Here is a 15,489-nt window from a genome sequence, read left to right as displayed (position 1 = left end):
TCAATGAAACAGAATAGAGAGACGAAAAATAAATTCACACATTTACAGTAAAGATTCTTTACAAAGACACCAAGAATACACAATGAGGAAAGGACATGTCTTCAATAAATGATGCTGGAAAAACTGGATACCACATGCAGAAGAATGAAATTAAATTCTTCTCTCTCATCTTTTATAAGAAAAAAAAAAATCAATTCAAAATGGATTAAAGACCTGAAACTGTGAAACTCCTAAAAGAAAACGTAGGTGGAGAGCTTTATGACATTGGTCCAGGCAATGATATGACCTAAATAGCATAAGTAACAAAAGCAAAAATAGACAAATGGAATTACATCACACTGCAAACCTTCTGCACAGCAAACAATCAACAAAGTGAAGACATACCCTACAAAATGGGAGAAAATGTTTGCGAAGTATGTATCTGATAAGGGATTAATATCCAAAATATATAAGGAACTGAAATAATGCAATAGAAAGAAACAAATAACTGGATATTTTAGATGGGCCAAAGATCTCAATAGACATTTCTCAAAGAAGACATACAAATGACCAACAGGTATATGAAATAAATGCTCAACATCACTAATCATAAGGGAAATACATGTCAAAACTACAATGAAATATCACCTCCTGTTAGAATTGCTGTTATCAAAAAAAAGATAAGTGTTGGCAAGGATATGAAGTAAAGGGAACCCTTACACACCATTAAGTAGGAATATAAATTAGTACAGCCATTATGGAAAACAGTATGGAAGTACCTTGGAAAATTAAAAACGAAACTACCATATGACAACATATGATTGAGCAATCCCACTACTGGGTCTGTATCCAAAGAAAATGAAATCAGTATGCTGAAGATATCTGTTCTCCCTTGTTCACTGCAACATTATGCACAATAGCTAAGATATGGAAGCTAAGTGTTCATCAGTGGCTAAATAAAGAAAATATATGTATACACAACAGAATACTTACTATTCAGCCTGTAATTTGTGACAACACAGATGAACATGGAGGATGTATGTTTAGCAAAATAAACCAGACACAGAAAAATACCATGTGATTTCCCTTATATGTGGAATCTTAAGAAGTTGATCTCCAAAGTAGAGACAGAATGGTGGTTACCAGAGGCTTGGGTGGTTAGTGGTCTTGGGGAGTTGGGGAGATGTTGGCAATGAGTACATATTTACAATTAGGAGAAATAAGTTCAAGACATCTAGGGTACAGCATTATCTTGCTAATGTACAATAAGATGACATTAATGATTATTGAAAAATGTTTAGAATGGATGTTTGTCATCAAAAATATATGAGATAATGCATTTCTTAATTAGCTAGATTTAACCATTCTGCAATGTATATATACTTAAGAACATCATGTTGTACATGATAAATACAATTTTATATGTCAAGTTAAACAAATTTGAAAAGGAAAATTTAAAAATGCATATATAGGAGGATAGACATGACAACATCTGGATAATAGCATTATACAGGACAGAAAGATTAAAATGGAGATGAAAAATTATTAGAATAAATATTGGAGACAAATTTCTCATTAAAGAAAGATAAACTGCTTCAAATTGACAGTGTTCAGAGAGTACTAAGTAGAAGAGATGAGAACCCATACCTAGACATATAATGACATCTCCAAAAGTCTCAGTGGTTTTGCCACAAAGTACTCATTTTAAAAACATTTTTGGAGGAACTATTTAAATAAGAGAAATAGAACCAGCAGATGCTGGCCTGGACCACTTTACTACCTTGCTAACATGTCTCACTCCATCACCCCACTTTAGGAACTTAGTGTAGTTCAGAATCTTTTACTATTCATACACATTTGAATAAATTACTGGCTAAATATAAAATTTGTTTCAGAGTTATTTTCCAGCAATCCTGAGCAAAAAGAACAAAACTGTGGTACCAAAACAAAGATATAGACCAATAGAACAGAACAGAACAGACCCCTCAGAAATAATACCACACATCTACAGCCATCTGATCTTTGACAAACCTGACAAAAGCAAGAAATGGGGAAAGGATTCCCTATTTAATAAATGGTGCTGGGAAAATTGGCTAGCCATAAGTAGAAAGCTGAAACTGGATCCTTTCCTTACTCCTTATACGAAAATTAATTCAAGGTGGATTAGAGACTTAAATGTTAGACCTAATACCATAAAAACCCTAGAAGAAAACCTAGGTAATACCATTCAGGACATAGGCATGGGCAAGGACTTCATGTCTAAAACACCAAAAGCAATGGCAACAAAAGCCAAAATTGACAAATGGGATCTAATTAAGCTCAAGAGCTTCTGCACAGCAAAAGAAACTACCATCAGAGTGAACAGGCAACTTACAGAATGGGAGGAAATTTTTGCAATCTACTCATCTGACAAAGGGCTAATATCCAGAACCTACAAAGAACTCAAACAAATTTACAAGAAAAAAAAACCCCATCAAAAAGTAGGCAAGGGATATGAACAGACATTTCTCAAAAGAAGACATTCATACAGCCAACAGACACATGAAAAAATGCTCATCATCACTACTCATCAGAGAAATGCAAATCAAAACCACAATGAGATACCATCTCACACCAGTTAGAATGGCAATCATTAAAAAGTCAGGAAACAACAGGTGCTGGAGAGGATGTGGAGAAATAGGAACACTTTTACACTGTTGGTGGGATTGTAAACTAGTTCAACCATTATGGAAAACAGTGTGGCGATTCCTCAAGGATCTAGAACTAGAAATACCATATGACCCAGCCATCCCATTACTGGGTATATACCCAAAGGATTATAAATCATGCTGCTATAAAGACACATGCACACGTATGTTTATTGCAGCACTATTCACAATAGCAAAGACTTGGAATCAACCCAAATGTCCATCAGTGACAGACTGGATTAAGAAAATGTGGCACATATACACCATGGAATACTATGCAGCCATAAAAAAGGATGAGTTTGTGTCCTTTGTAGGGACATGGATGCAGCTGGAAACCATCATTCTCAGCAAACTATCCCAAGAACAGAAAACCAAACACCGCATGTTCTCACTCATAGGTGGGAATTGAACTTGGACACGGGAAGGGGAACATCACACACCGGGGCCTATTGTGGGGAGTAGGGAGGGGAGAGGGATGGCATTGGGAGTTATACCTGATGTAAATGACGAGTTGATGGGTGCTGACAAGTTGATGGGTGTAGCACACCAACATGGCATATGTAGATATGTAACAAACCTGCACATTGTGCACATGTACTCTAGAACTTAAAGTATAATTTAAAAAAAGAACAAAACTGGAGACATCACATAACCTGACTTCAAAATATATTACAAAGCTATAGTAACCAAAACAGCATGGTATTAGTATAAAAATAAACACATAGACCAGTGGAGCAGAATAGAGGATCCAGACATAAAGCCACGCATTTGCAGCCAGCTGATCTTCAACAAAGCCAACAAGACCTTACACTGGGGAAGAAACACTATCTTCAACAAATAGTGCTGGGAAAATTGGATAGCCACCTGTAGAAGAATGAAACTGGACCCCTTACCTCTCACCATACATAAAGTAAATTCAAAATGCATTAAAGACTGTAAAATAAGACCCAAAACTATAAAAATACTAGAAGCAATTTTAGGGAAAACTCTCTTGGATATTGTTCTAGGCAAAGAATGTATGACTTAAGACCTCAAAAGCACAGGCAACAAAACCAAAAACAAAAATGGGACTTGATTAAACTAAAAAGCTTCTTTATAGCAAAACAAATAACAGAGTGAAGAGACAACCTATTAAATGGGAGAAAATATTTGCAACCTGTTCATTTGACAAGTGACTAATATCCAGAATACACAAGGACCTTGAACAACTCAACAGTCAACAAAAGAATAAAAAAGTGGGCAAAGGACATAATAGACAACTCTCAAAAGAAGACATACAAATGGCCAAGAGGTTAAAAAAAAAAAAAAAAAAAAAGGCTTAACATCACTAATCATCAGGTAAATGCAAATCAAAACCACAATGAGATAATATCTTACCCTAGGCAGAATGTCTACCATTTAAAAGACAAAAAAAAGGCCGGGCGCGGTGGCTCAAGCCTGTAATCCCAGCACTTTGGGAGGCCGAGACGGGCGGATCACGAGGTCAGGAGATTGAGACCATCCTGGCGAACACGGTGAAACCCCGTCTCTACTAAAAAAATACAAAAAACTAGCCAGGCGAGGTGGCGGGCGCCTGTAGTCCCAGCTACTCGGGAGGCTGAGGCAGAAGAATGGCGTGGACCCGGGAGGCAGAGCTTGCAGTGAGCTGAGATCCGGCCACTGCACTCCAGCCTGGGCGACAGAGCGAGACTCCGTCTCAAAAAAAACAAAAACAAAAACAAAACTAAAAAAAACTGGCAAGAATGCAGAGAAAAGGGAACTCTTATTCACTATGGGTGGGAATGTAAACTAGTACAACCACTGTGGAAAACAGTATGGAGATTTCTCAAAAAACTCAAATAGAATTACCATTTAATCTAGCAGTCCCACTACTAGGTATCTACTAAAAGGAAAAAAAAGCAATATATCAAAGGAAAACCTGCATTCACATGTTTATTACAGCAGTATTCACAATAAGGCTCGTGCCCCTCTGGGATGAAGCTTTGAGAGGAAGGAACAGGCAGCAGTCTTTGCTGTTCTGCAGGCTCTGCTGGTGATACCCAGGCAAACAGGGTCTGGAATGGGCCTCCAGCAAACTCCAGCAGACCTGCAGAAGAGGGGCCTGACTGTTAGAAGGAAAACTATGAAACAGAAAGCAATAATATCAACATCAACAAAAAAAAAGCCCATGTAAAAACCCCATCCAAAGGTCCTCAGCATCAAACATCAAAGGTAGATAAATCCATGAAGATAAGGAAAAACCAGTGCAGAAATGCTGAAAATTCCAAAAACCAGATGCCTCTCCTCTTTGAAAGGATCACAACTCCTCACCAGCAAGGGAACAAAACTGGATAGAGAATGAGTTTGATAAATTGAGAGAAGTAGGCTTCAGAAGGTGGGTAATAACAAACTCCTCTGAGCTAAAGGAGCATGTTCTAATCCAATGCAAGGAAGCTAAGAAACCTTGATAAAAGGTTACAGGAAATGCTAACTAGAATAACTAGTTTAGAGAAGAATGTAAATGACCTGATGGAACTGAAAAACACAGCATGAGAGTTTTGTGAAGCATCCACAAGTATCAATAGCTGAATTGATCAAGCGGAAGAAAGGATATCAGAGATTGAAGATCAACTTAGTTAAATAAAGTGTGAAAACAAGATTAGAGAAAAAAAAATGAAAAGGAACGAACAAAGCCTCCAAGACATATGAGACTATGTGAAAAGACCAAATCTACAATTGATTGGTGTACCTGAAAGTGACAGGGAGAATGGAACCAAGTTGGAAAACACTTCAGGATATTATCCAGGAGAACTTCCCCAAACTAGAGAGACAGGCCAACATTCAAATTCAGGAAATACAAAGAACACCACAAAGATACTCCTCGAGAAGAGCAACCCCAAGACACATAATTGTGAGATTCACCAAGGTTGAAATGAAGAAAAAATGTTAAGGGCAGCCAGAGAGAAAGGTCAGGTTACCCACAAAGGGAAGCCCATCAGACTAACAGCGGATCTCTCTGTGGAGACCCTACAAGCCAGAAGAGAGTGGGGGCCAATATTCAACATTCTTAAAGAAAATAACTTTCAATGCAGAATTTCTTATCCAGCCAAACTAAACTTCATAAGTGAAGGAGAAATAAAATCCTTTCCAGACAAGCAAATGCTGAGGGATTTTGTCACCACCAGGCCTGCCTTACAAGAGCTCCTGAAGGAAGCACTAAATATGGAAAGGAAAAATCAGTACCAGCCACTGCAAAAACATGCCAAAATATAAAGACCAATGACACTATGAAGAAACTGCATCAACTAATGTGCAAAATAACCAGTTAACCTCATGACAACAGGATCAGATTCACACATAACAATATTAACCTTAAATGTAAATGGGCTAAATGCCCCAATTGAAAGACACACACTGGCAAATTGGATAAAGAATCAAGACCCATCAGTGTGCCATATTCAGGAGACCCATCTCATGTGCAAAGACGCATAGGCTCAAAATAAAGGGATGAGGGAATATTTGCCAATCAAATAGAAAGCAAAAGAAGCAGGGATTGCAATCCTAGTCTCTGATAAAACAGACTTTAAACCAACAAAGATCAAAAAAGACAAAGAAGGGCATTACATAATGGTAAAGAGATCAATGCAACAAGAAGAGCTAACTATCCTAAATATACACAATACAGGAGCACCCAGATTCATAAAGCAAGTTCTTAGAGATCTACAGAGACATAGACTCCTACACAATAATAATGGGAGACTTTAACACCCCACTGTCAATATTAGACAGATCAGCAAGACAGAAAATTAACAAGGATATCTGGGACTTGAACTCAGCTCTGGACCAAGTGGACCTAATAGATATCTACAGAACTGTCCACCCCAAATCAACAGAATATACATTCTTCTCAGCACCACATCACACTTATTCTAAAATTGACCACATAATTGGAAGTAAAATACTCCTCAGCAAATGCAAAAGAATGGAAATCATAACAGTCTCTGAGACCACAGTGCAATCAAATTAGAATTCAGGATTAAGAAACTCACTCAAAACTGCACAACTACATGAAAACTGAACAACCTGTTCCTGAGTGACTACTGGGTAAATGATGATATTAAGGCAGAAATAAATAAGTTCTTTGAAACCAATGAGAACAAAGACACAACATAACAGAATCTCTGGGACACAGCTAAAGCAGTGTTTAGAGGAAAATTTACAGCACTAAATGCCCACAGGAGAAAGCGGGAAAGTTCTAAAATAGACACCCTAACGTCACAATGAAAAGAACTACAGAAGCAAGAGCAAACACATTCAAAAGCTAGCAGAAGACAAGAAATAACTAAGATCAAAGCAGAACTGAAGGAGATAGAGACATGAAAAACCCTTCAAAAAAATCAGTGAATCCGGGAGCTGGTTTTATGGAAAGATTAACAAAATAGACCACTAACCAGACTAATAAAGAAGGAAAGAGAGAAGAATCAAATAGACACAATAAAAAATGATAAAGGGGAGATCACCACTGATCCCACAGAAATACAAACTACCATCAGAGAAAACTATAAACACCTCTATGCAAATAAACTAGAAAATCTAGAAGAAATGGATAAATTCCTGGATGTATATACCCTCCCAAGACTAAACCAGGAAGTCAAATCCCTGAACAGACAAGTAACAATTTCTGAAATTGAGGCAGTAATTAGTAGCCTACCAACCAAAAAAGGCCCAGGTCCAGATGGATTCACAACCGAATTCTACCAGAGGTACAAAGAGGAGCTGATACCATTCCTTCTGTAACTATTCCAAACAATAGAAAAAGAGGGACTTCTCCCTCTCATTTTATGAGGCCAGCATCATGCTGATATCAAAACCTGGCAGAGACACAACAACAAAAGAAAATTTCAGGCCAATATCCCTGATGAACATCAATGCGAATATCCTCAATAAAATACTGGCAAACTGAATCCAGCAGCACATTAAAAAGCTTATCCACTATGATCAAGTCAGCTTCATCCCTAGGATGGAAGGCTGGTTCAACATACACAAATCAGTCATTGTAATCCATCACATAAACAGAACCAATGACAAAAACCACATGATTATCTCAATAGAAGAAAAGGCCTTTGATAAAATTCAACACCCCTTCATGCTAAAAACACTCAATAAACTAGGTATTGATGGAACATATCTCAAAATAATAAGATCTATTTATGAGAAACCCACAGCCAATAAATATCATACTGAATAGGCAAAAGCTGGAAGCATTCCCTTTGAAAACCAGCACAAGACAAGGATGTCCTCTCTCACCACTCCTATTCAACATAGTATTGGAAGTTCTAGCCAGGGCAATTAGGCAAGAGAAAAAAATAAAGGGTATTCAAATCGGAAGGGAGGAAGTCAAATTGTCTTTGTTTGCAGTTGACATGATTGTATATTTAGAAAACCCCATTGTCGGCTGGATGCAGTGGCTCACGCCTGTAATCCCCAGCACTTTGGGAGGCTGAGGTGGGTGGATCACAAGGTCAAGAGATTAAGAACATCCTGGCCAACATGGTGAAACCTATCTCTACTAAAAATACAAAAATTAGCTGGCTGTGGTAGTGTGTGCCTGTAGTCCCAGCTACTCGGGAGGCTGAGGCAGGAGAATCGCTTGAACCCAGGAGGTGGAGGTTGCAGTGGGCCGAGATTGTGCCACTGCACTCCAGCCTGGTGATAGAGGGAGACTCCATCTCAAATGAAAAAAAAAAAAAAAAAGAAAACCCCATTGTCACAGCCCCAGAACTCTTAAGGAGTGATAAACCACTTCGGCAAAGTCTCAGGATACAAAATCAATGTGCAAAAATCACAAGCATTCCTATACACCAATAATAGACAAACAGATAGCCAAATCACGAGGGAATGTCCGTTCACATTTGCTACAAAAAGAATTAAATATGCAGCAGTACAACTTACAAGATATGCGAAGGACCTCTTCAAGGAGAACTACAAACCACTGCTCAAGGCAGTAAGAAAGAACACAAACAAATGGAAAAACATTCCATCCTCATGGATAGGAAGACTCAATATCGTGAAAATGGCCATACTGCTCAAAGTAATTTATAGATTCAATGCTATCCTGTATCCTGTATAGCCAAGACAACCCTAAGCAAAAAGAACAAAGCTGGAGGCATCATGCTACCTGACTTCAAACTATACTACAAGACTACAGTAACCAAAACGGCATAGTACTGGTATCAAAACAGATATATACCAATAGAACAGAAGAGAGGCCTCAGAAATAACACCGCACATCTACAACCATTTGATCTTTGACAAACCTGACAAAAACAAGCAATGGGGAAAGGCTTCCCTATTTAATAAATGATGTTGGGAAAATTGGCTAGCCATATCCTGAAAACCGAAACTGGACCCCTTCGTTACACCTTATATGAAAATTAACTCAAAATGGATTAAAGACTTAAATATAAGACCTAAAACCATAAAAACCCTAAAAGAAAACCTAGGCAATACCATTCAGAACATAGGCATGGGCAAAGACTTCATGTCTAAAACACCAAAAGCAATGGCAACAAAAGCCAGAATTCACAAATGGGATCTATTTAAAGAGCTTCTGAACAGCAAAATAAACTATCATCAGAATGAACAGGCAACCTACAGAATGGGAGAAAATTTTTGCAATCTACTCATCTGACAAAGGGCTAATATCCAGAATCTACAAAGAACTTAAATAAATTTACAAGAAAAAAAACCCATCAAAAGTGGGTGAAGGATATGAACAGACACTTCTCAAAAGAGGACATTTATGCGGCCAAAAAACATGAAAAAAAGCTCATCATCACTGGTCATTAGAGAAATGCAAATCAAAACCACAATGAGATACCACTCATGCCAGTTAGAATGGCAATAATTAAAAAGCCAGGAAACAACAGATGCTGGAGAGGATGTGGAGAAATAGGAACGCTTTTACGCTGCTGGTGGGAGCATAAGGAGAGGATGTGGAGAAATAGGAATGCTTTTACACTGTTGGTGGTAGTGTAAATTAGTTCAACCAGTGTCGAAGACAGTGTGGTGATTCCTCAAGGATCTAGAACAAAAAATACCATTTGATCCAGCAACCCCATTACTGGGTATATACCCCAATTATTATAAATCATTCTATAAAGACTCATGCACATGTATGCTTATTGCAGCACTGTTCACAATAGCAAAGACTTGGAACCAACCCAAATGCCCATCAATGATAGACTGGATTTAAAAAATGTGACACACATACACCATGGAATACTGTGCATCCAAAATAAAATGGATGAGTTCATGTCCTTTGCAGGGACATGGATGAAGCTGGAAACCATCATTCTCAGCAAACTAACATGGGAACAGAAAATCAAACACCGCATGTTCTCACTCCCATAAGTGGGAGTTGAACAGTAAGAACACATGGACACATGGAGGGGAACATCATACACCAGGGCCTGTCGGGGGTTACTGGGCCAGGGGAGGGATAGCATTAGGAGAAATATCTAATGTAGATGACGGGTAGACGGGTGCAGCAAATCACTATGGCATGTGTATACCTATGTAACAAACCTGCACATTCTGCACATGTATCCTAGAACTTAAAATGTATTTTAAAAAAAAAAAGTCTTTTAGAATTAGCTACAGCTAATGGATAAAGAAGAACTTGGAGAAATTGAGCAATACAATAAAATTTGATTTAAGAGATAATATATAGAACTTAACATACCTTAAAAAAGAATATACAAGTTTTTTATATACCATGAGACATTTATAAAAATTGATTATGTAATTGACTCCAGAGGGAGCCTTAAACTTTTTTTTTTTTTTGTAAGTATCCTTTTTATTTTCCTCTACCCTCTTATTACCAACCAAAATTACAATGGATGACCCAAACAGTTGCACCAGCTTTAACCTATGACTTCTATTATTCCCTGGCACATCCATGTATACATTTATAGTTTAGGAAACAATTCAATAAATGAATCTCTTTTGATGGAAAAAAATATATACTGGGTTGTGATACTAAATTACTGAGAGCTGACACTTATCTTGCCCTTTCCTTAGAAACATATCCACCGCTAGGAGAAAGATGCCCTGAGAGGCAGGGAGGTAATTGCTGGCTATTTTGGATGAGCTCAGCAAATTTCAAAATAGGAATATCACTACCGTACATCTTGTAAGAAGAGGAAACTGAAATTTATACCCAATGTCTGGTCTTTTGAAATGAAAGAAAATGATAACAGAATCTCAGATAAAGGGAGTATGACACAATCAACTTTTTTTTTGCATTTAAATTTTCAAAGATTTAATGATGTGGCATAATATTCACATTATATTACTAAGCAAAATAAAAGGAAGTAATGAAATAGTATACAGAAAAATTATTTTCATGGAAAATACTACATAGTCACACTCATACATGGATCTTACATGTCCTGTTATCAAAATCTATGATATGAAATTTCTTTTAATGCTCAAACTGTATTTTAACGTAATTACTGTATTTTAATTTATATGAAATGGCATTTCCACCAGCATGATTTTTGTTTCTTGGCACTGCCACCACTTCTTACTTTCGGATGGTTCCTTAGGATGACTTATTCCAGCTTGCCATCCACCATGTTCACTACATTAACCCTGTGGTCTCTGCCATGATGCTTTTGCTAGTCACCTTCTGTGACTGATGCCTACCCCTCAGAGGCTGCCTGAAGGACTCTCTGAGAAGACACTGCTAATAGTGTCCCTCATTAAACCCCAACTCCATGACAAGTGTTCTCTATCTGAACTCTCTTAAATCTGCCATGCTCAGGAGAGAGGGCAGTGCTGGATTGCATGTAGTGCTTACTGGATCAGACCTTTCCACACCACCCTGCCACAAATTGTCACTTGGGTTTCTAAGCAACACTCGTCATTTCCATTGCCTACCAAATTCATAAAAGCAAAACTTTCAACTTTTCCTTTTCAATCTTGACTATAGTGTCAACAAAGCAAAAACAAATAAAAAATTCAAAAAACTAGACATGGATGCAGCTGGAAACCATCATTCTTAGCAAACTATCACAAGAACAGAAAACCAAACACCGCATGTTCTCACTCATAGGTGGGAACTGAACAATGACATCACTTGGACTCGGGAAGGGGAACATCACACACCGGGGCCTATCATGGGGAGGGAGGAGGGGGGAGGGGGGAGGGATTGCATTGGGAGTTATACCTGATGTAAATGACGAGTTGATGGGTGCTGACGAGTTGATGGGTGCAGCACACCAACATGGCACAAGTATACATATGTAACGAACCTCCACATTATGCACATGTACCCTAGAACTTAAAGTATAATAATAATAAAAAATAAATAAATTTTAAAAAAAGACAGAAGAATCAAATAGACACAATAAAAAATGATAAAGGTGATATCATCACTGACCCCGCAGAAATACAAACTACCATCAGAGAATACTATAAACACCTCTACGCAAATAAACTAGAAAATCTAGAAGAAATGGAGAAATTTCTGGACACATACACCCTCCCAAGAAGAAACCAGGAAGAGGTAAAATCTTTGAATAGATCAATAACAAGTTATGAAATTGAGGCAGTAATTAATAGCCTGCCAACCAAAAAAAGCCCAGGACCAGATGGATTCACAGCCAAATTCTACCAGAGGTTCAAATAGGAGCTGGTACCTTTTCTTCTGAAACTATTCCAAACAATTGAAAAGGAGGGACTCCTCCCTAACTCATTTTATGAGGCCAGCATCATCCTGATACCAAAGCCTGGCAGAGACACAACAAAAAAAGAAAACTTCAGGCCAATATTTCTGATGAATATCAATCCAAAAATCTTCAATAAAATACGGACAAACCAAATTGAGTAGCACATCAAAAAACATATCCACCACGAACAAGTCAGCTTCATTGCTGAGATGCAAGGCTGGTTCAACATACACAAATCAATAAATGTAATCCATCACATAAACAGACCCAAAGACAAAAACCACGTGATTATCTCAATGGATGCAGAAAAGGCATTTGATAAAATTCAACATTCCTTTATGTTTACAACTGTCAATAAACTAGGTATTGAAGAAACATATCTCAAAATACTAAGAGCTATTTATGACAAACCCACAGCCAATATCATACTGAATGTGCAAAAGGTGGAAGCATTCCCTTTGAAAACTGAAACAAGACAAGGACAAGAAAATCTAGGCAATACCATTCAGGACATAGGCATGGTCAAAGATTTTATGATGAAATCACTAAAAGCAATTGCAACAAAAGCTAAAATTGACAAATGGGATCTAATTGAACTACAGTTTCTGCACAGCAAAAGAAACTATCACCAGAGTGAACAGGCAACCTACAGAATGGTTGAAATTTTTTGCAACCTACCCATCTGATGAAGGGCTAATATCCAGAATTTACAAGGAACTTAAATTTACAAGAAAGAAACAAACAACTCCATCAAAAACTAGGTCAAGTACATGAACAGATACTTCTCAAAAGAAAACATTTACAGGGCCAACACACATATGAAAAAAAGTTCAACATCTCTGATCATTAGAGTAATGCAAGTCAAAACCACAATGAGATACCATCTCATGTCAGTCAGAATGAGGATTATTAAAAAGTCAACAAACAATAGATGCTGGTGAGGCTGTGGAGAAATAGGAACACTTTTACACTCTTGGCGGGAATGTAAATAGTTCAACCATTGTGGAAGACAGTAAGGAAATTCCTCAAGGATCTAGAACCAGAAATACCATTTGACCCAGCAATTCCATTACTGGGTATATACCCAAAGGAATATAAATCATTCTGCTATAAAGACACATGCACACATATGTTTATTACAGCACTATTTATAATAGCAAAGTCATGGAACTCCCAAATGCCCATCAATGACAGACTGGATAAAGAAAATGTGGTACATATACACTGTGGAATAGTATACAGTTATAAAAAGGAATGGGATCATGTCCTTTGCAGTGACATGGATGAGGCTGGAAGCCATCATCCTCAGCAAACTAACACAGGAACGAAAACCAAACACCGTATGTTCTCACTCAGAAGTGGGAGTTGAACAATGAGAACAGATGGACACAGGGAGGGGAACAACACACACCAGGGCCTGTTGGGGGTTGGGAGGCGAGGGGAGGGAACTTAGAGGACAGGTCAATAGGTGCAGCAAAATACCATGGAACAGGTATACCTGTGTAACAAATCTGCATGTTCTGTACATATTCCCAGAACTTAAAGTAAAATAAAAATCAAAATAAAAGAAAAATGAATACTAAATCAAAACTTTTTTTTCAGATAAACAAAAGCTGAGAAAATTAAGTAGAAGCAGGTCTACATTACAAGAAATGTTAAATGAAGTTCTCCAGACATAAGGAAAATGGTGTAACTTGCAAACTTCTATCTACACAAACGAATGAAGAGTACTGCAGATCGGATATATGTGGTTACATAAAAAAGACTATTCCCTTCATTTTTAAGATCTTTAATGGATAATTTAATTCTAAGATCAAAATAATTTAGTGTGTGGTTCATAACATGCAGAAATAAAATGTATGACAACAATAACACAAGGGACAGAATGGGGAATAAAATACTACTTTAAGCGTTTCAAATTATATGTGAAATATCATTACAACATTTAAAAGTAGATTATAATAAATCAAATATACATATTTTAAACCATAGAGTAGTGTAGACAAATGGAAAAATGTGAGCCAAATGTGTAATTTCAAATTTTCTAGTAGCCACATTAAAAATTAAAAAGAAACAGGTAAAATTAATTTTAATGATTTTATTTAACCCAACAAGAAAACACTGACACAACAAGAAAAAAGCTGAACAAATTAAAAATCACCAACTGAGATCTCCCAGAGAATTGAGGTCACAGGGCAAACCGCCACTCTGAAAGCCAGAGAGATGGGCAGATACAGTGAATCACAACTTACCAGGAGCGGAAACTGTTGAAGTCAGTAACTGATAGGAACACTTAAATAGTAATTGACAAATCGCTACAAACTGATTGCAAATTAGCTTGAGAATTAAAAACTCCTGGTGACCCAGCGTAGGGTTCCCCACACTTATGATTTTACTTCTAAAAGCCCAACCAAGGGTCTCACAGTGAAAAGGAAAGAAAACATCTCCTTGTGCTTTGGGCAGGGGAAAACAGGAAAGCAGTCCTTTTGAAATTGGCCCAGAGTGTTCTATTCTTCATAACAAAGACCTGCGCTCAACCCAAACTACTTTACCAGGGCCTTATCTGATCAAACATAGGGACAATTAGACAGCTCTAGTGCACTCTACCCATCTTGTCTCACATAAAGAAGGGGAAAAAAGGCTAAGAAATTATTCTGGAAGTTACAGCCCAGGGACTTTGCTCATTTGAGAAAAAAAAAAAAAAAGAGAGCGAGAGAGAGATTTAAGCAGATGATTATAGAATGTCTCCCTTCCTCCCCTCCCCAATACTTCATTATTATAATAGGGCTCCAGTATAATAAAAGTGGATTATAACTGAGAGAGTTAGATACAGAGTCTAATTAAGAAGCCATTTCTAGGGAAACCCAAAAACCACAAGGGAGACAAAAACAAGGACACTAGAGGAAATTTAAGGCTCTGACACCTATAGCTACAGCAAATACTAAATATTGCATAACTCCTAGCCAGATAAACATAAAACCTTACACGAAAGCCCTATTTACCTCAGTTTCTATTACTTAATATATACCACATACAGCTTTCAAAATAAAATAAAATAAAAACTCAAGTCATCTTAAAATGCAGGAAAAGGCCAGGTGCAGTGGCTTATC

This window comes from Chlorocebus sabaeus, chromosome 20 (genome assembly GCF_047675955.1).
Source record: "Chlorocebus sabaeus isolate Y175 chromosome 20, mChlSab1.0.hap1, whole genome shotgun sequence".
NCBI lineage: Eukaryota > Metazoa > Chordata > Mammalia > Primates > Cercopithecidae > Chlorocebus > Chlorocebus sabaeus.
Note: the sequence above shows the minus strand (reverse complement) of the source record.